This window comes from Artibeus jamaicensis, unplaced genomic scaffold (genome assembly GCF_021234435.1).
Source record: "Artibeus jamaicensis isolate MK-2021 breed Jamaican fruit bat unplaced genomic scaffold, CSHL_Jam_final scaffold_916, whole genome shotgun sequence".
In the NCBI taxonomy this organism is placed as follows: domain Eukaryota; kingdom Metazoa; phylum Chordata; class Mammalia; order Chiroptera; family Phyllostomidae; genus Artibeus; species Artibeus jamaicensis.
In genome coordinates, this window is record NW_026522059.1 from 2,761,259 (window position 1) to 2,779,503 (window position 18,245).

Consider the following 18,245-nt stretch of genomic DNA (forward strand, 5'->3'; position numbering starts at 1 on the left):
GCTAGATGTACAGGTCCCAACGGGCTTTGCCCCTTTCTGAGCTGGGGCAGAGTACGAGGCTCCTTTCTCTGGGGGGTTACCCCTGGGCCCCTCGTCAAAGTATAACACCCTTCCCCCAGCCACGGGGTGGGGGTTGGCTTCCCCACCCCAAGGGTCTGGAAGGACCTTTTACATCTGGCTGCACCTAGTCCCCTAATTCAGGCGGGCAACTCCCGACCCCCACGCAGAGACTGAGCATGCTCGGGGCTCGGCGGGCCAGCGGGGCGCGTGGGCGTCGGGCCGGCCGCTGGCGCCCCGCACAGGCCGAGCGGGCGCGCGGGCGGGGTTTGGCCGCGGGGCGGCCTGCGGGCACACGCGCAGCGCCGGCGGCGCGCGAGCTGGGGACCGGGCGGCGGCGGCAGCGGTGGCGGTGGGGCGCGCTCTCCAGGCCGCGAGGGCGCGCTGCGCGCTTTGCCGGGGTCTGGCGCGTCCCGGCGGGGGAAGGAGACGAGCAAGGGCGCCGAGGTGAGCAGAGCCCGCAGGCAGTCTCTAGCGCAGACACAAGCAGTTTCTATTTGGCAGTGGTGCCGGCGACTCCGATACCGTCCCCGCATCCGCTGTGCTGCCTCCGGGCGGGTTGGCCCGGGCTGCCCGGAGGCCGCGGCCGGGCAGCTGTTGCGCCGAGAGGGGGCAGCTGCGGAGTTCCATAACCATAGCAACGGCATCAGCACCACGGCGGCGGCCGAGGCGAGGGCAGCATCCTCTCGCTCCCCCTCCAGGCAGCCTCGCCGCCAGGGGACCTGAGACCCAGCTCACAGGTGCCCGGGACTCCGCGGGCCACCCACCGCAGCTGCGAGTGTTGGCGGCTGTCGAAGGTGACAAGAGGAGCAAGAGGGACCCCGGAGCGGTGGCCCAGGAGGTTACAGAGGGGAGCCCTGCGGTGGGAGACAGGTAGGAGAGAGCACTCGGGGTGGGCAGCTGCAAAACTCCTCGCTGGCAGTGACGTTTCTGGAAGCCTAGCTGCTAGTTGGATGGCTTTCTATTACTTAACAGGGATTCCGCCGCGAAATGTGGTTTGTCCCCTTGGGTCCCCCCAACCTCTCTGTCCTTTGGTGCCGGGCCACATCTGGACAGGGCTTGAGAGGGCGAAGGGGGGGGGGAGGATCTGATGCCATAGGTGGGAGGCCTGGGGTTAATGAGGTGGTCCCCACCAAAGTCCCCGGTGGAGGCTGAGGGAGCCGGTCCAGACCCTGGGCAAGCGGGTTCTACCAGCCTTTGAACCTGCTTCACGTTTGGGAGAAGAGTAGGTGGGGGCAGAGGGGGCAGTGGCCCCGATTCTCTGTGATCCAGGTTGACCCAGAGACCCGTTCTTGCTGTGACTTAGCTGGGGACAGGAGGGGGTGGTTACTGCAGCTCAGCTATGACACGGGCTGGGGCCGGAGCTCACAGCAGCCCGTGGTCTGTCCAGTCAGCCTCAAACCCGGCCACTGGGGGGCTGTTTAGACCAGGAAAGTGGGAACTATTGCCATTTTGGGACTCAGGGGTACCCCTGGTGTTTATGTTGTTGCTGCCGTTGGCTGGAGGGATGGGTGAGAATGGAATAACATTATAAAGTAGCCTTCAGCACGCCCCCTCCCTTTCTCCTCACCTTGTTTCTGGTGCCCCCCCACCCATGCTGTTGGCAGCAAAACAAGACCCCATGGGCTATAATGACACCCCTCATCTCCTCGGCCACCCCCAGGTCTCCGGCCATTAGCAAACTATTCCACTTTCAGAGAGCTGGAGACCGCTGCTTCGGTTCTCTGGCTGAACTAGGGAGGTGTGCTTTCCATCGCGTTGTGATGCTCTTGACATTAAGAGATGTGTCGGCACTGAGAGGCACCTGGGCTGTCCGCGTAGAGGGATGGACTGTTAGCCTGGGCTGCAGGCCAGAGCCAGGGGCCAAGGGCTGGTCCCAGACCCAGCCCAGCCCAGCGGGGGCCAGGGCCCCAGAAGATGATGGAGAAGGGAGGTCAAATTAGGTGAAGAATTTGGGTCTCAAGGCTATTGCCTGTGGGTAAGTGGGTCTCTGGGTGGTTTCCAGGAGGGGCAGCTATTGATTTCCACAGGGCTCTCTCTTTGTACCCTGGCCTCTGGGGACGGTGGTAAGTCCCAGTTAAAGGGCCATGTTCTTTAATTGGGCTTTTAATTTATGCTGTAGCCGGCGGGCATGTGAGCTGACCAGCATTTCAGCTGGGAATCGTGTCGTAATGAGGAGACAGGACTGTGTTCAGTCAGATGGGAAGGTTCAGAGAAAGGATGAGAAAGCACAGATTTGAGTTCTGGTCTCATCCCACAACTGCCGTGTGACCTTGAGCTTCTCCTCCTCCTGGAGACTCCTTTTTCTCATCTGTAGAATGGGGACACTAATGACACTGGCAGCTTGCCTGCTCGAGTGACAGTCTAGTGGGTGGGGTGATGGATGGGGAAGGGCTTTTCAAAACCTAACATGCCCTGCAGAGAAGAGGGGTCATCCTTCTTTTTGAAGAAACTCTGTTCCTCAGATACACAGACCTCAGCTAGGAAGAGGGAGTAGGAACCCTGGCCAGAGACTCGCAGTGGGAACACTGTGCTGGGTCCAGGGTCCACGCAGGGAAGTGGAAAGGGGTCTCTGTCAGGGGAACACAGTGTGTCATCACCCTTATTTACAAATGGTGAAGGTCAAGGGCTTTGCCATCAAACGCAGTCCTCATCCAGTCGGGAACTCGGGGTCTGCTAGGCCGGGGCTGGGCTAAGCACTGGATGGTGTCCGCAGGAGCCGCACACCCTGGGGCTCACTGCAGTGTGGGCGGGGCCGGACCCAGGACACACCGTGAGCTCCTTGTGGGCAGGATTCACGTTCCTACAACTCACTCTGTAACGCCAGATGTTTACTGGGTGTTGGCCCGGTTGGACCGAATGCGTACGGCTTGACGGGATCACCAAGGGGACCTCGATTTTGGATGGAGCCAGGACTAGGTGACAGTGTCTCCTGACCTTTCATACCCTGCTCTTGTCATGTCAGTCTCTCCCCACAATGACCAACTCTCATTTCCCTTCACGAACCAAATTCACATGTCCCTTCCTCCGGGAAGCCTTCCTGCTTCTCTCCCCTCTGCTCCCAGAGCTGTACGGACCTGCTCTGTGACAGCTTGTGCTGGGTTGTGTTGACATTGCTCGCACCCAGGCCTGTCCCCTCTCTAGAGTTCCTACGTCCCGAGGACAGGAACACCGCCATTCCTCCGTGGCTGTGGCCCCAGCAGCCGGCGCATGCCCACCCGCGCAAGGCCAGGCATGCACAGGGCTGGTCCAGTGCCGCCCCGGTCTCGGAAGGCCCAGCAGGCCCGGAGGGTGGTCTCGGGGCCAGTTGCACAGTTAGGACCAGCCCACTGAAGCAGAGGAAGGAAAACAAAAATGCATGTGTTGCCTTCAAATGCTCACTTTCCCTCAAGTGGGTACTTTGGAATAACTGTAATCCAGTGTGGAATGGCCTTCGTCTAACATTTGCTGCAAGCATCTGATGGAAGATTTTAAACTTTAAAATGCACGTCCCTGCCCTCCATTCCTTGAGTTCAGCCCAGTGCAATGGAAAAGCACATCAGGTGGACTAAGAAAGCCTCGGCTCGGGTCCTGGCTCCGAGGGGGCCTGGGCGTCGGACACTGGATTTTCGTGTCCCTCGGTTTCCTCGTTTGTGACATGCGGCTGGTAACACCGTCGCCCAGAGAGGCCAAGGGCTGGAGAGGCAGTACAAGGAATTTCACACACTGCAAAATACTCTAGCCAATAAATTATTTACTTTTCTTGTTGTTTTTTTTTTTGTCCTAAAAAAGTGAGCAAACTCTCCCTGTCTGATGAACGCAGCAGCAGCAGACAGGACGGGCGGTGGATGCTGGGTTCTCCGCTTCCCGGCTCGGCGTGGGCTTCAGCCAGTCGTTCTGCCCGCTCGGCGGCCACCTGCCTCATCTGGACTCCATGACAATGACCTTTCGAGGTGGGCTGGGAAGAGGCACATTAGGAAAAGTGCCCTGGCTGGCACTGAGCACATGACATGTGTGAATTCCAAATTATAAATTAGATATAGTGGCCAGTAATAGACTCCAGAAGTTTTTGAAAGACCCCGAATGCACTTTCTCCCTTTGTTTTATCTCCCTCTGAGAGAAAGAGAGAGAGAACTAAGAAGGGAGCAGTAGACCCCCTACCAAAAAACAGCCCCTTCCGAGAGATACCACGGGGAGCACAAGAAGCTAAAGATTTCGCTCCGGGAACTGAGTGCCCCCACAAGCTCCGACACCGCTGCTCGCAGGCCTGCTGCCCTGGCCTCCTCACCTTTCTGGTCCGCAGTTTCTTCACCCATCCCCGTCCGGGATGGTGTCAGCGGCCCCTGGTGGCCCCACTGTTCTGTGTGTCCACACACCCGTCCGCTTCGCTCCTCACTGGGGTCCCATCTGCAGCCCTCAGGTTCTCTTGGGCTCATCTCTGGTCCACACTCTGCGCTTGGATGCGCCAGAGGCCCACAGCTCTACCCCCAAATTTCTGTTCTTTTTGGAACTGTCCGCAGTCTGTAGGGCCAGCATATTCGGCCAAAGACTCAGGGATGTGGTGGGGTGTTGACCACTCCGTGCCATCTCTGTTTGTCCTGGCGCTGTGCTCACCTGACCCCCTGGCCCACTGCTTTACTCGTCCTGCAAGATCACCTTCATTCAGATCACAGGACACTGGAGGGGTGAAGCCTGACCTTCCCCGAGAGAGCGGGAGGGAGTTCATGGCCATCTTGAGTGTTCACTGGGCTTCCCAGACGCTGGCTGCCCCACCTCATCGAGAGTCTCTGCTCAGTCGGAAGTCATTCTGAGGTGGCTGCGCGGATCCCAGGAGCGACTCGGAGGGGTGTCTCAGCATCGCCGTGGAAACTGGCACCAGGGCCCAGGGCTCTTCCTGGGCCCTCCGCCTGGGGGGCCTGGGAGGCGCAGTGGTGTGCCCTGGCGGGGACTCTGAGCCAGCACCCTGCGGTGCGTCACTCAAGACACTCAGGGTCTTGCCAGACACTGAGAGTCAATGGTGAACAGGCCCATTTTCCCCATTGTCACAAATGGCAGGACCTCTTAAGACGGAGTGACATTCCACCATGTGTGCAGACCGAGCTTTAGTCCACTTGCCTGCTGAGGGACACTGGGCTGTGGCCATGTCTCGGCTGTTGAGATGGTTGCTACGCAAAGGCGTCTCTGTGAGGAATTTGGTCTCTGTGAGATCGGATTTCAGTTCCTTCGGATAAGTACCCAGAAGTAGGATTGAGGAGTTACACGGCAGCTGTATTTTCAATTTTTGAGAAACCTTCATCCTGTTTTCCGTGACGACTGCACCAATTTGTACCTCGATCAACAATGGACTAGAGAGCCTGTCTTCCACATCTTCATCGATATTTTTTTTTACTTAAAAGATAATTAAACACTAAGCATCCTGACAGGTGTGACGTGCTATCCCAATGTGATTTGGCGTCTCCCTGGTGGTTGGCGATGCTTGAGCACCCTTCCTGGCAGCGGTGGCTGTTCGCATGTTCGCGTTGGAGACGTGTCTGACCACAGACTGGCTGTTTTTCAGCTGGGTTGTTTTTACTCGGGTGGAGTTGTCTGTTGCTTACACATTTTGGACATTAACCCCCTTATCGGATGTATGGTTTGCAAATCCTCCCTCCCATTTCATAGGTGCCTTTTCACCCTGTTGCTTGCTTTCTTTACTGTGCAGAAGCTTCTTAGCTTGATGTAGTGGCATTTGTTTGTTTGTTTTTGTTTCCTGTGCTTTTGGTGTTATATAAAAAAATCATCACCAAGGTGAGGGCAAGGGATATTTCCCCGTTTTCCTAGTTTTTCAGCTTCAGGTCTTGTGTTTAAGCCTTTAATCCATTGTGAGTGGATTTCCGTCTGTGAGTTAAGCTAATGGTTCCATTTTACTCTGTTGCATGTGGACACCCATTATTTCCAACACTGTTTATTGAAGAGACTGTCTTCTCTTCATTGCATAGCTTTGGCACCTTTGCTAAAGATCGGTTGACCGAACGTGCATGCGTTTATTCCTGGGCTCTCTCTTCCACTGCACTGGTCTCTGTGTCTGTTCCCGTGTTGGTACCACACTCCTTTGATGACCGTATCTTTGTAGTGTAATTCAATGCCGGGGAGTGTGATGCCTCCAGCTTTGTCCACCGGTGGAAGGATCTCAAACTGGGAAGTGATGGGTCCAGATAGGCGTTTTGGCTCCTGGTGGCAGCTTGGAGACTGGAGTCCCTTGGGGGGAAGTGAGAGGAGAGGCAGGGAGACCTGGGGGGAGGCTGCTGCAGGAAGTACAGGTGGACGGAGGTGGTGGCGGCCCCAGCCGAGGCGAAGGTGATGGGGATGAAGACGACAGAACACACCTGGGGACTACGAAGGCAGCGGAGTGTTGGGAAGGACTGGATGACTCAACATCCAGCATCTAGAAACAAGGAGGGACCAAGGATGCCTCTGAGTTTGGCGACTTGATCTGATGGATTGTCCTTGTTCATGTTCATTGACCTGGGGACATGGACAGAACAGATTTCAAGGGGAAAATGATGAATCCTGTTTTGCATAAGAAGAGCTTTAGCTCATGGAGGACATCTGCGTGCATTTTAGGGAATTAGAGATACCGGTCAAGCTCAGAAGAGTGTTCTTGGCTGGACCTGTGGACTTAGGAAACCTAAGCGAGCGCGTAGCTGCTCACTGAGAGTGTGGAGGAGACCTGACCCCCCAAGGGAGGGGTGCAGAGTGAGAGTGCGGAAGGTCCTTCAGCCTCACACACCCTTTGTCACTGCCTCTCCCAAACAAAACAAAACCAAACCAACCAAAAGCTCACACCTTGTACCTCACTCTTGCCTTGAGGTCTTTTCGCTTGTCTCTACACCTTTGGGCAGGATGAGCTGCCCCGGTGTTTCCAGGCTCCCTCCCTCCATCCCCCTGTTAGGTCTCCTCTTCCTAGAGGCCTCCCGGGAGCTCCCTCCAGCCCCCAGCCACAGAGCCTGCTCGCGTCTGCTTTGCCGCGTTCTTCGCCACATTCGTGTCTGAACGTTATGACGGAGCGCTCGTTTCCTGTTTTATCGGTTGTCTCCTCTGTGGGCCGATGCAGGGCTCTCCTGGTGCAGGGTCTTTGCTCGGTTTACAGCTGCACCCAACACTTGGAGCAGCCCCTGCCCTCCGTGAGCGTGCAAATAGTTCTTCTCAAAGTACGTATGGCAGAAGTAATGCCAGAGATCTCCAGTAACGGGGCACAGGATGCCAATTAATTAAATAAGCAGAGGCCCGTGCCAGTGCACCGGGAGCTCCTTCCTGGTCAGAAGGGAGGATTTCAGCTCAGGGACAGACGCACTGAGGCCTTGGCCGCTGTGCACCTTCTCCCGGAACAGTCTGTCCGTCCTCTCTTTCCAGCCAACCCTGACAAATGTCTTTCAATTAAATGAAAGGGACATTTCCCTCTGGGGACGAGGCTGGGGACAGCCTGAGGAATGCAGTGGCTGGCTCCTACCTGCTGAGCTCTGGCGAATGCAGAAAAGGGTGTTTGGATTTTTGCTGGGAAACAGCTCGGCTCAGGGCCATAAGCAGGACACGTAAGTGCAGCGCCCTGCTGTTCTGTTTAATCCAGAGATAACAACAATGTTTTGGGCAGTTATTCTTCACCTTGATTATTTCAAGGATCCCTTGAAGCATCTAATGAGATCTACAGTCATTCTTAAAAAACAAACAAAAACATTATCAGAGGGTGTTCCGGATCCCACGAAGGCCTCTCCTGGCCCCTGCCTCAGAATGCCTGTTCTCGGAGTGGGGTGCACACAGCCCGCAGCCCCCCCCCCACCCGCTGGCCCCCACTGGGCAGCGCGGCCTCTGGTGGAGCCCAAAGTAGCAGTTGTGCAGAATACACAAGGCACCTCTCGTGGAAATGAAAGAGCACCGTCTAGACAGAAACCAACCTGGGATTGAATCCCAGTTCTGGGTGGAGTGGCCAACATTTTTTTTGGGGGGGCACTATTCTAGTTAGAAAACTGAAAGTCTAGCATGCAGGGAAGCCCCTCACCTGGGCATATCAGGTTGGTAGGTCACCCTCATTTGACCTTCATTGGCCGAGTGACCGGAGGGGTGCCTGGCCTCCGTGGAGTGGTCCTGCCCATCTGTGGTCCTGAGAGGGAGGGCTGCGTCTTCCGTCCTGAGATGTGGACCCTGAAGGGGCCCCTGTGTGAGTGGCCGAGGGGCTGCTGCTCTCCGTGAGGGTCTCAGAGCAGCCGGGGAAGGCAGAGAGCACAGGGAGAAGATGGGAATGGCCAGGGGTGCGGCCTCACATGGTCCCAGCCTGACCTTGCCAGGGGCCTGGTGTACAAGGCCCCTCACGTGTTCTCTGCCCTGAGGCAAGTTCATGGCTCTGAACCTGAATCTCAGAGGCAGGCCCACCCAGGCATTTCTGGGAAGGGCAGCTCCGTTCAGTTGAGGAAGATTTGGGGGAGACCAGAGCGATGATGGCTCACCAGCCAACACAGCAGCAGAGTGACACAGCAGAGTGACGGCACACCGGCCCTGTGTGGGCAGTGCCGTTCCGGGCTGGACGCCAGTCCTGTCCACCGCATTTTCATTGGTTTTTCCATCTGGGCCCCCTAGTCTCCCTTTAAGATGAATGAGTTTCCCCACAGCTGCTTCCTTGGGGCTATGACATTTGGGCATGCCATGCTCTGAATGTCTACGCCCCCAGCGAGTCACAAAGATGATACTGTGCAGAGGTCGCCCCAAGCTTCTCCACACTTGGAACCCAAGGGGCCCTACTGCCGATTCCCATCTCGATTTGGCCACACCTCCTCTGGCTTGTCTCTTAAAGCACCATCGGTCGGTGGCAGTGGGGTGCCAGCCGCGGTGGTACCCACCAGCCTGGCCTGTCCCACACTGGCCTCTTGTTGTCCTGTCACCGATAGCAAACTACTGCTCATCGGTGCTCATGCTGGCACCTGGGTCTTGGTTTTCCTCCCCCCACAGGGCCCGCCCTTGTCTTGGAGGCCTTCTGAGTTTAGCTCAGTGACCCTGCGGCGCCTGGGCCAGACCCGCCTCAGCTGGGCCAGCTGTTCCTCACTCCACACAGCTGCGTGTATATTTGCACCAAGAGTGATGTACGAGGATCTTCACTCACACGTCACACTCCTCCCTGCCCCCTGTGGACCACGGCTCCTCTCCCAGCTTGTGCGCCGCGTCTCCCTGGAGTGGTCATTCTGTGCTCCCGGGGAAGGCTCTGGCCGGGGAGCTCGCCCCCATCTGCACTGGCTCCTCTTTTGGGGACCCCCTCCTGGCTCCAGTCTGTGTGGCCCTCTTCCCCGTAACCCAGACATCACCCTGCTTTCTCCCTAGGTCATCGTATGGCACTTTTCCTGTCCCAACCTTAGTTTCTGTAACTCTGAGACCGTTGTAATGGGCAACCCATTAGGGAGTTTCAGTGATAATCTAATGAAAAAAAAAAAATCAAATCGATAAAGTCCATTGTAATACTCGGCCCCTGGTAGTTGGTGAATCGGTGTTTATTCTGATTAAAGACTAACCTGCATTCGTTGGCTAAGAGGCTGGTGAGGCTTTCATTCTGCTGTGAGAACTAAGCGAGTTGGATGAGACTCCTCCTTGGATGGTCCCCACGGGGTGGACCAGGGGCCCTTCCTGCTCAAACGCCGTGGTCGTGGGTGCAGGGACGTTGGAGATGTCTGTCCCGGAGGACTCATGGGGGTGCTGAGGCACGACAACTCTAAACACTAACTTGCTCTCACATGTGACAGTGACTTCTCATCAGGAAAATCTAAATGACAGTCTGTGAACTCGGCTGAAGCGAGGCAGGGAGTAGTTCTAAAAGAAGTTACATCAGAAATGGCCACAGTTAAATAGAAAAGTACTTGCCATTTTAAGGATTTGATACAAGTTTTCTGGAAAGTTCATTTCTGGGTGCACAGTCATAGCTGAGGTGTCCCTGGGGGAAGTGGGAAGAGAGGAGATGGCGGGACCCGGGGGGTTGTGGAATCTTATTGATTTAAAATCAGAATATAAAATGCACTGAGATTAAATTGCCTTTTTTTTTAGTTTGTTTAAAGGAAATATTTAAAGATAAGACTATCATCGGAATCTTGTGCTCAAGGTAGAATAGCAAGCTCGGTATTTTAATGTGCCAGCCTGTGTTTGCCTTTTGGGAGAATAAAATGAATATTAATGTAATTGCTTCTGATAATAGAATGAGATTTCCTTCAAAAGCATGTGAGCGCTGGAAACAAAAAGAGGTCAGAAATCCTCTAAGTGGCCAGTTGGGGCTGAACTCCGTGGCATTGTGCAGATGAGGGGGGCTCTTTCTAAGCACCTACTATGTGATAGTGGCCGTAGTACTTTCTCTGATGCTAGTTTTGCTCATTCTTCATGCAGGGCTCCTGTGAGCCCTATGGAAAGCTGAGGGGACCGAGGCCCAGAGAGGGGAAATGACTTGGTCACGGTCCCAAAGCCAGCAAGGGTGGAAGGTCAAAGCTGACCGACCCCAAATCCGTCTGGTTTGGACACGTAGTTCTTCTTGGCCTCCCTGTAGGCGGCCCTGCCAAAGGGCGTTTTGACTTCAGCCATCTGTTGTAAAAGCTAAACAAAACTCAAAAACTAACCAGTCAAAAGTAGGTGGCTTTTAACCACCCAGCGGTGTGTCCATCTGGGGAGTGAGTGCGCTTTGACTTGAGATGGGAAAGGGGTGGAAAGGGGAGCACTGCCCACCCTTCCGCCAAGGTCTGCCTCCTGCGTCACTGGTCCTGAAATACGCGGGAAAGACGCCGCATGGATTTAGGAGCCTGCTCGGGTGGGCCCAGTCTGTGTGCTCCATCCTCGTTCAGGGAAATAATCAACATTTTAGGTGTTTGAAGCCTTTCTGCTTCATACTTTATTGACTACCTTGAACCCAAATGCAAGAAAACGCATTTCCTACTATTCCAGACCTGTCTTTTCTTCTTCGTTTGTATGGTTTAGTGGAGCATCTCCCTGGGTACATTTACGCAAACTCCAGTGAGTCATGTGTGTGTCCAACTTCTGGGATGTTAGTGTAATACATTACGTAGATGTAACTTAAAATCAATGTGTTACTTGGAGATGCATCTCACTTCAGGGTGGACCTGAGGCTGGCTGGCCCTTGGCAGCCGCCCGTGACTGGAGGCTTAGTCACGGCAACGAAGCGGGTGCATTGGGCTGGACGTCTCCTTTGCAGATGATCTTGGTTCCTGGTTATGGAGGCCTGTGAAGTAGTTTTCAACTTTCTGGTTATGGTGCTTGAAACACAGTCTCACTGGACCAAAATTAATCTAAGCACCTAAGTGCAGGCACTATCTTGGCATGGGTTTTGTAGGAAACTGAAAGAAAATGCAGTTTATTGAATTGTGGGATGAATGGGTAAGTGGGTGGGTGGATGGATGGGTAGGTGAACTGGTATTATTTATATCAAAAGGGTAAAAACACATGTAACCAAGCTGAGTGGATACATGGATGAACAGGTAGATGGATGGGTTTTGGGTGAATAGGTGGATGGATGGATGGATGGATGACTTGGTGGGCGGGTGGGTAGATGGATGGGTTGAAGGCTGGTCAGTGGATGTGGAAAGAATAAAAAAGTATTTGTCAAAGCATGGCTATCCAGGGCATTCTACTTGATGGTGAAAATGCATAATGAAGAGACCCAGTATAAGTGGACAGAAGGACAAACTCTCAAGCCAGCTAACTGGATTAAATCCCGCCTCTACCACTGGCCTTTGCCAGGGTTCTTAACCCACATAGGCATGAGTTCTCTCACCAGAATATGGTAATAGCACTATCCCCGCCCACTGGGGTGTCTGTCAAACGAGCCAGTGCGTGAGGACATGCGAACAGCGGCTTGCATGCTGCAAACACTCTGAGCTGCGAGCTGCTGTTGTTTTTAAGGAACCTGGGACCAGCTGTGTAACATGCCGGGCCCAGTGCAAAATGGAAGGGAAAATGGTGTTTCTATCAAGATGGTAAAAGAACATTGCACCGAGCTCGGCGCTCCTCTCAGCCCGGTATTGGGCCCCCGTGTGGCCGCGTAGGTCACGTACTTATCAGACCAGTCCTGGCAGGGCCCTCTTTCTCCAGAATCCCACAGCTGTCAAGGGTGAAAGGCAGTTCTCCAGCAGGTTTCTGAGACCCTTTCTGCCATGCCTCTGAACCTCCCTGCTCCCTGTTGCTCTGTCCCCTACCCTTCTCCACACCACGGACGTACCCTCTGTACCATGTCCCTACCTTTGGGAATGAGGTAGGGGTCAGCTCCACAACCCACGGTCATGCTCCCTCTGCTGAGATGGCATTTGTCCTCCCACCTTCAGTCTGAGAATCTCTGTTGCATCTCTCTGTCACCCCTTAAGCATGAGCTCTGGTACGGAACGACCACCCATTCCCTGTGCCGATCACCTGGCCCATGCGGACGCATGTCTATCATAGAACCAATGGATTTCATATTCCCCTGTGGATTTTGAGCTCTGCTGGGGCAGGGACTTCACTTGCTAACCTTGTCCCCCCGCCAATGTCTGGCTATTCCAACACCGTTGGGAAGTCAGCCATGGCCCCTGCATGGTCAGATGCTCAGTCCCGTGGTGAGGCTGTGGTTCTGGCAGCTGGTTGTTCCAGCATGGGCACCTGAAGTGGCCATAGGAGGGCACATGTGCAGACCCTGGATTGGATGGGACAGAGCAGGAGGCTAAATATAACCAGGTGGAGGGGCTGTCATTCAGTGGAAGAGCGCGAGCGGAGGCTGGCTCGGCTTGAAGCTGCGCAGCCAGGCTGGCAGCATGGAGTTAAGCCTCAGAGGGCTGGACTCCCACAACTATTCCGAATGCTCCCAGTCCGAGCTCCGGCCTACTTCACAGGATGGAGCAGCTGTTGGCGCTTTGCCTGGACCCTGCCCTGCTGGTCAGTGTTGCGTCCCATACCCGCCCCGACACATCACCCAGCAGTGACATGCCAACCGAGGGACCTAAAGGTAACGAGGAGAGCATTTAGATTCGGAAAGTGCTGGCCAAGATTCCACTCTCCCGGTCACTAGCTCTGACTCAGGAAACTTGCTTAACTCCTCAGAGTCTGTTTCCTCACCTAGAGAATGGGGAGAACCCGACCACTTTTCTTGTAGTTGGACGGGCGATTTAATAACAGGCCAGCTGCCTGCATAGCACTTAGCAAAATGCCTGACCCAGAGCAGACGACTTGAGAAAGACTGGCGTATCGGGTGTAAAGGAAATTTCCTCCAGTACAAACTGGAGCATCGTGCTCCCTGCTGGGGGCGCTGTGCAGCCTGACACAGACTTGGTCCCTCTCTCCCCAAATTTATATTTTTCCGGTGGGCGGAGTAGGGAGATGCCAGAAATGACAGGCAATAGTTTCTCTGTGTTTTTCTCCTTCAGACAACTCACTTGAGCGCTCTTATATTTACCAATTCATTCAACAAACAGGCGAACGCTTTCCCCTAGCTGGTCGCTGGGCGTGGACTTTCTTATATAGTCTTCACAACAGATAAAACGTTTACGACAGGTAATAAAATGAAAGCATCCACACTAGTCCCTTTCCACAAATGCAGCCTCTGAAGTGCAGGGAGACTGGGTGAGCAACCCCAAACCACACAGATGATGAGTCTCCAAACCCAGATTCCAGCCAAGGTCCACCTGGTTCCCAAGCCCTTCCCCGGGGCTGGGCTACCCCGCAGAGGCACCCCCGCAGGCTCACAGCACAGGGTGAACTTGAACGTGGTCCCCTGCTGCTTCCCCATGTTGAAAATGTAAAAGGGATGGAGACATAAATGCTGCTGTTTTCTCCTGCTGAGCTTTCCTCCACTTGGAAACAATTTCTCTTTCTCTCTAATTCTTTCTCTGGACCTCTCTTTTTTCCCTTTATTTCTCTCACTAGTACTTGATTTCATTCTGTCTTTTAGTAGAAGGATCCGTCTGTGTGTTTTTCTTTCCTATTCGGCTGCGGGCAGTTTGAAGATCGAATCTACTTTGTAGCCCATCCTTGTCCCCAGGGCTTTCATACCGTCGGTGTCCAGGGCGTGTTCATCACACTTCATTGTTCAGTTAGGGCTTCCTTGTACAACCTGAAGGCCACAGCCCACAGAACTAGGGTGAGCCCACTGAGTCCAGCGCAGGTATTGAGACCAGGTGGGTCAGAAGCTGAGCTGAGGCTCCGGTTTCCCTGGGAGCCGCCAGCACAGGCGGAGAGCTGATCGCCCAGCCAGGCTCTCCAAACTCAGCACCAGCTGTGAGTGGACACTCACTGTTCTCCAGCCCTTACCGGGCCCCAGGGAGGCCCTGGGGACAGGCGGCAGGAAGATGAAATGGTCAACCCAGCGCTCAGCGCCCAGGGGCCCCCAGGCCGCCAGATCCAGCTGCGAGCCAAGTTGTTTAGCCTTGTTTATTATTAGTCCGGTCCTGCCTGCACAGTTGGTCCTGCTGAGAACCGCCACGGGGTGTCCCTGCCCTGGGCTGTCGCCGTGCAGAGAAACAGACTCTCTGCAGCAGGCACAGGGCCTGCCTAAGCGGGCGAGCTCCAGGGGACACTCTTCAGCGGTCACTCTGGAGGGAAGAGCAGGTCCCAAGTGACGCCGCCATTTGATGCCTGCCATTGTGGGCTGGGACCTCAGAGCTCGTTAAAATTTAGTGCCGAGAAGAAAGGATCTGGAATTCAGTTCATTTACCACCCAGAAAGCATTGCTGCGGCCGGTGCCTTGGGCCAAGTGCAGCTCTGAGGATACGGAGATACAGTTGTCACCTTCGTGATCACTGTTATCGTCCTCCCAATGCCCAAGTTCATTGAACTTCTTTCAGCGGGCGCGATGTGGGGCACTGCCATGCATTACCTGTTTCATCTGGAGGGTGCCCTACTCCGGGGATGCCGCTTCACACCTTGTTCCTCACACGCCTGGGGGCGGGGTGCCTGTCTCGTCGGGGGCTGCCCTTAGTCTGTCTCTATTTTGCAGAGGACATAAAGGCCACAGCTTCGGGAGACAGAGGGAGCAGTAGTTTAGCCCTTAAACGTACGCAGAAGGCCTGACCCAGGCGGCTGGCCCAGTGGTGGGACTGATCCTGCCGGAGGGAAGGATGTTTGCGGGTTCTTTGCCCAGAGCGCTTCGGCCGTGGGCCTCCGGGTCACCGGGGAGGCGTTCCTGGTAGCGGGGTGGCTGGATCAGAGTTTTCATTTGGAAATAATTTCTGGGCTCTGTGGCGGACTGACTAGCCAGGGCCAGGAGGGACCCCCACACTAGGAGGGAGACCGGGGTTCGTGTGCTTGTTGTCAGCAGGCTGTATTTTTACGGTAGTTCTAGGTTCACAGCGAGGCTGAGCAGAAAGTGCAGAGATTTCCTACGTCTCCGGCCCCCCACAGGCGCGCCTCCGCCAGGGCCAGCACCCCGTTCCCCAGCGGGCGTCTGTTACATTTGACGTGCCCACTCCGGCACGTTCCAATCACCGAAGTCCACAGTTCACTTCAGGTTCCCCCTGTGGCGCGCGGTCCGTGGGTTTGGACGCATGTGTGACAATGGCCTCCACTGTTTCAGGGTTACACGTAACACGCTCAGTGCCCGGAACTTCCTCGGGCTCCACCTGCTCTTTGTTCCTCTCACCCAGGCCCTGCCAACCCTGGCCTCTTGGCCGTCTCCACAGTGGGGCCTTCTCCAGAACGTCACATGGTTGTGATCACACAGTAGGCAGGCTTCTCAGGTTGGCTTCATTCACTTTCTGAGACACGTGTGCGTTCCCTTCAGGTTTTTGTCACTTGAACGGCGGATACTAGTCAACACCCTGGGGACAGAGAGGGAACAAACCAGCCCTCCCTCTCACAGACCCTCCGATTTAGTGGAGAGAGTCAGAAATTTAAAAAGAAAACGCAAATAAATAGGAAGAAGAGTAGCAAGACAAAACACGGCAGAGGGTACAGGAAGTGCTGATCTAACAGCGTGGTCAGGGTGCTGTGTCTGGTCCGAGGACATCGGACAACGACCTGCATGAGGGAGGAGGAGGCCAGCTTCGCGGCTGTGCGTGTGAAGGACGTGCCACTCGGAGGATTGGAGGCCGGGACGCCCCGGGGCCATCTTCAGTGCCTCAGCCAGACCCTCGTGAGTGGGCACCTTTCCAGTGCAGAAACAAGACGCGCATTCAAACAGGGAGCCGTAGGGAGTCCCCAGGATGTGCTGGTGTCCGCATCACCCCTGGACCTTCGGTCGTTTGTCCCTGGAGCCAGTGAGAGAGGCGGCATTGCTGGTCCATCTGCAGCAGAGGATCTGAGGCTTGGAGGGTGCCTGACTGGCCCAGGGTCCCTCCGTTGTGCTGGAGCTGGGCTGGGGTGGGGTTCAGAGTCCTTGCTCCGGGCTCTGCCTTCTACGGCACCCTCTGCCCAGGGTCCAGGGCCCAGGGCACATGGGCCACCTTGCTGTCTGCAGGGCAAATGCGACTCTGTGCCCCATGAAGGAGGGACTGGACCTGACTTCACTTCCCGGTGAGTGGGCACGGGCTCTGCCACCCTCAGAAGGGGTCCTAAATCTCTGCCCAGTTTTGCCCGAGACAAGCTGATCAGGTCAAATAAAGCAGGAAACTAAGACCTGAAATACTGACCATTGTGAAACGTGCTGAGCACATCTATCCCAAGGCTGTTGGTAGTGAAGCCTCATCGGGGCTGGCCTGCTGTCAATGAAGCTCATTCTGTTTATGGTTTTATGCACACTTCCACATGCTCAGGAGGAATTAACATGATGCCATCACAATCGGATAGAAAGGTGCTTTCTCTCTCTGTCTCCTTCTGCCCCACCCAGACCCCCAGTTCTTGGTAGGGAATAAAAGAAATCATGCAAAAATGACTACCGCTTGGTCGAGAGCACCTCTTCCCTCGTTTGGTTTTGCCGTTGGTCTTTAACTGTGCCGGCGGTGGCCGGTCTCCTGGCTGCGCACCGGGACTTTCCCTGTGTTATCCTCATTCGCTCACATAGCCGCCTTCAGTGTCCAGAGTCTTTGGGAAATTGCTTTAAAAGACATTAGACTGAATCTGGTTCAAGCAATGGCTTTGACTCTGGAGCATCGTTCCATTTCAGGAAGCAGTTAGAAAGGAAACGGCTGTATAGATTTAGACCTCTCTGGTATATATGGTTCCCTGTCGAGTGTGGCCCGTGGGGGGAAGGGGCGGGGCTTTACAGCTGAGGGCCGTGTAAGGCGCACCGGGATGCCACGCTGCGTCCTCCGGGCACCGGGGGTCCTTAAAGGAGGGCTAAGAGAGCTCAGGACGTGCGGGGACTTGGGATGTTTTCAGGGATTGCTCTGTGATGACGAGTCAGCGGGGTGCCTGTAGGTTGTGCCCGGCTGGATATGAGGTCGGAACTTATTCGTGCTTAGTTGCAGACTGTCCGACTGGATTCGTCTCTAAGTAGCGATGAGAGAAGCTGATCATATGATCGCAGTCTTATGTGGAACAAAAGGTGAAAAGGTTTCACATTGAGAAGAATTAAATTCATTTCAGTTTCTTCTCATTTCTCTGAACTGTAGTCATTCACATTAACAGCTGTGCTGATCCCCACGTGCTCCGTCCTGAACGCACAGGATTCCGCATGAACCCTGAATGAATGGGCTCCTCCCTTTGTCTTCAGGGAAGAACCCCAGTGGCCTGAGTCACTGTGCCTGCCTTGACCAACCGGTCGGCAGAGAGCGGGCATCACACCTACACCCAGGCCCGAGCCTTTCTGAGTGTGGGGCCGGCTCACTGCATGCACGCAGTCCTGGCTGCTGGGGGAAGCCACACACACACACATACATACACACCCCACAGGACACACAACACACACATCACACACAACCACACACAAAACACGCAACACTTGCACAAACACACAACACATAAGTACCATGCATGCAACATGCAATCACACACACAGACCACCCCTGCCATACATGCAACACACAACACAGAAACACAACATGCAACTATGTACACACGCCACACATACCACACATATCACATGCACAACACAACACACATGCAGAAACCCACGAGCACACAAAACACGCACAAACACACACCATACACAACACACTCCGTGCCCCCTCCTGCTCCCTTCTCTCTCCTGCCCTTCACAACCATTTGAACAAGGTCGTCTACCCTCACTGTTGCCGATGCCCCACATCTAGTGTCCTCGTCACTGTGCTGTCTTCTCATCGCCAAGCTCATGGGAA

General features: G+C 54.9%; 1 protein-coding gene across 1 annotated transcript in view; it reads left to right on the forward strand.

Moving 5' to 3' along the window:
• Nucleotides 1–461: 461 nt before the first annotated feature.
• The window catches only part of FAM135B (family with sequence similarity 135 member B), a 158,321-nt gene continuing 140,537 nt past the window's right edge, over nucleotides 462–18,245 (forward strand). The window contains exon 1 of the mRNA XM_037166411.2: nucleotides 462–930. The gene's annotated coding sequence lies outside the window, so the exon portion shown is untranslated. The remainder of the gene's footprint in view (nucleotides 931–18,245) is intronic.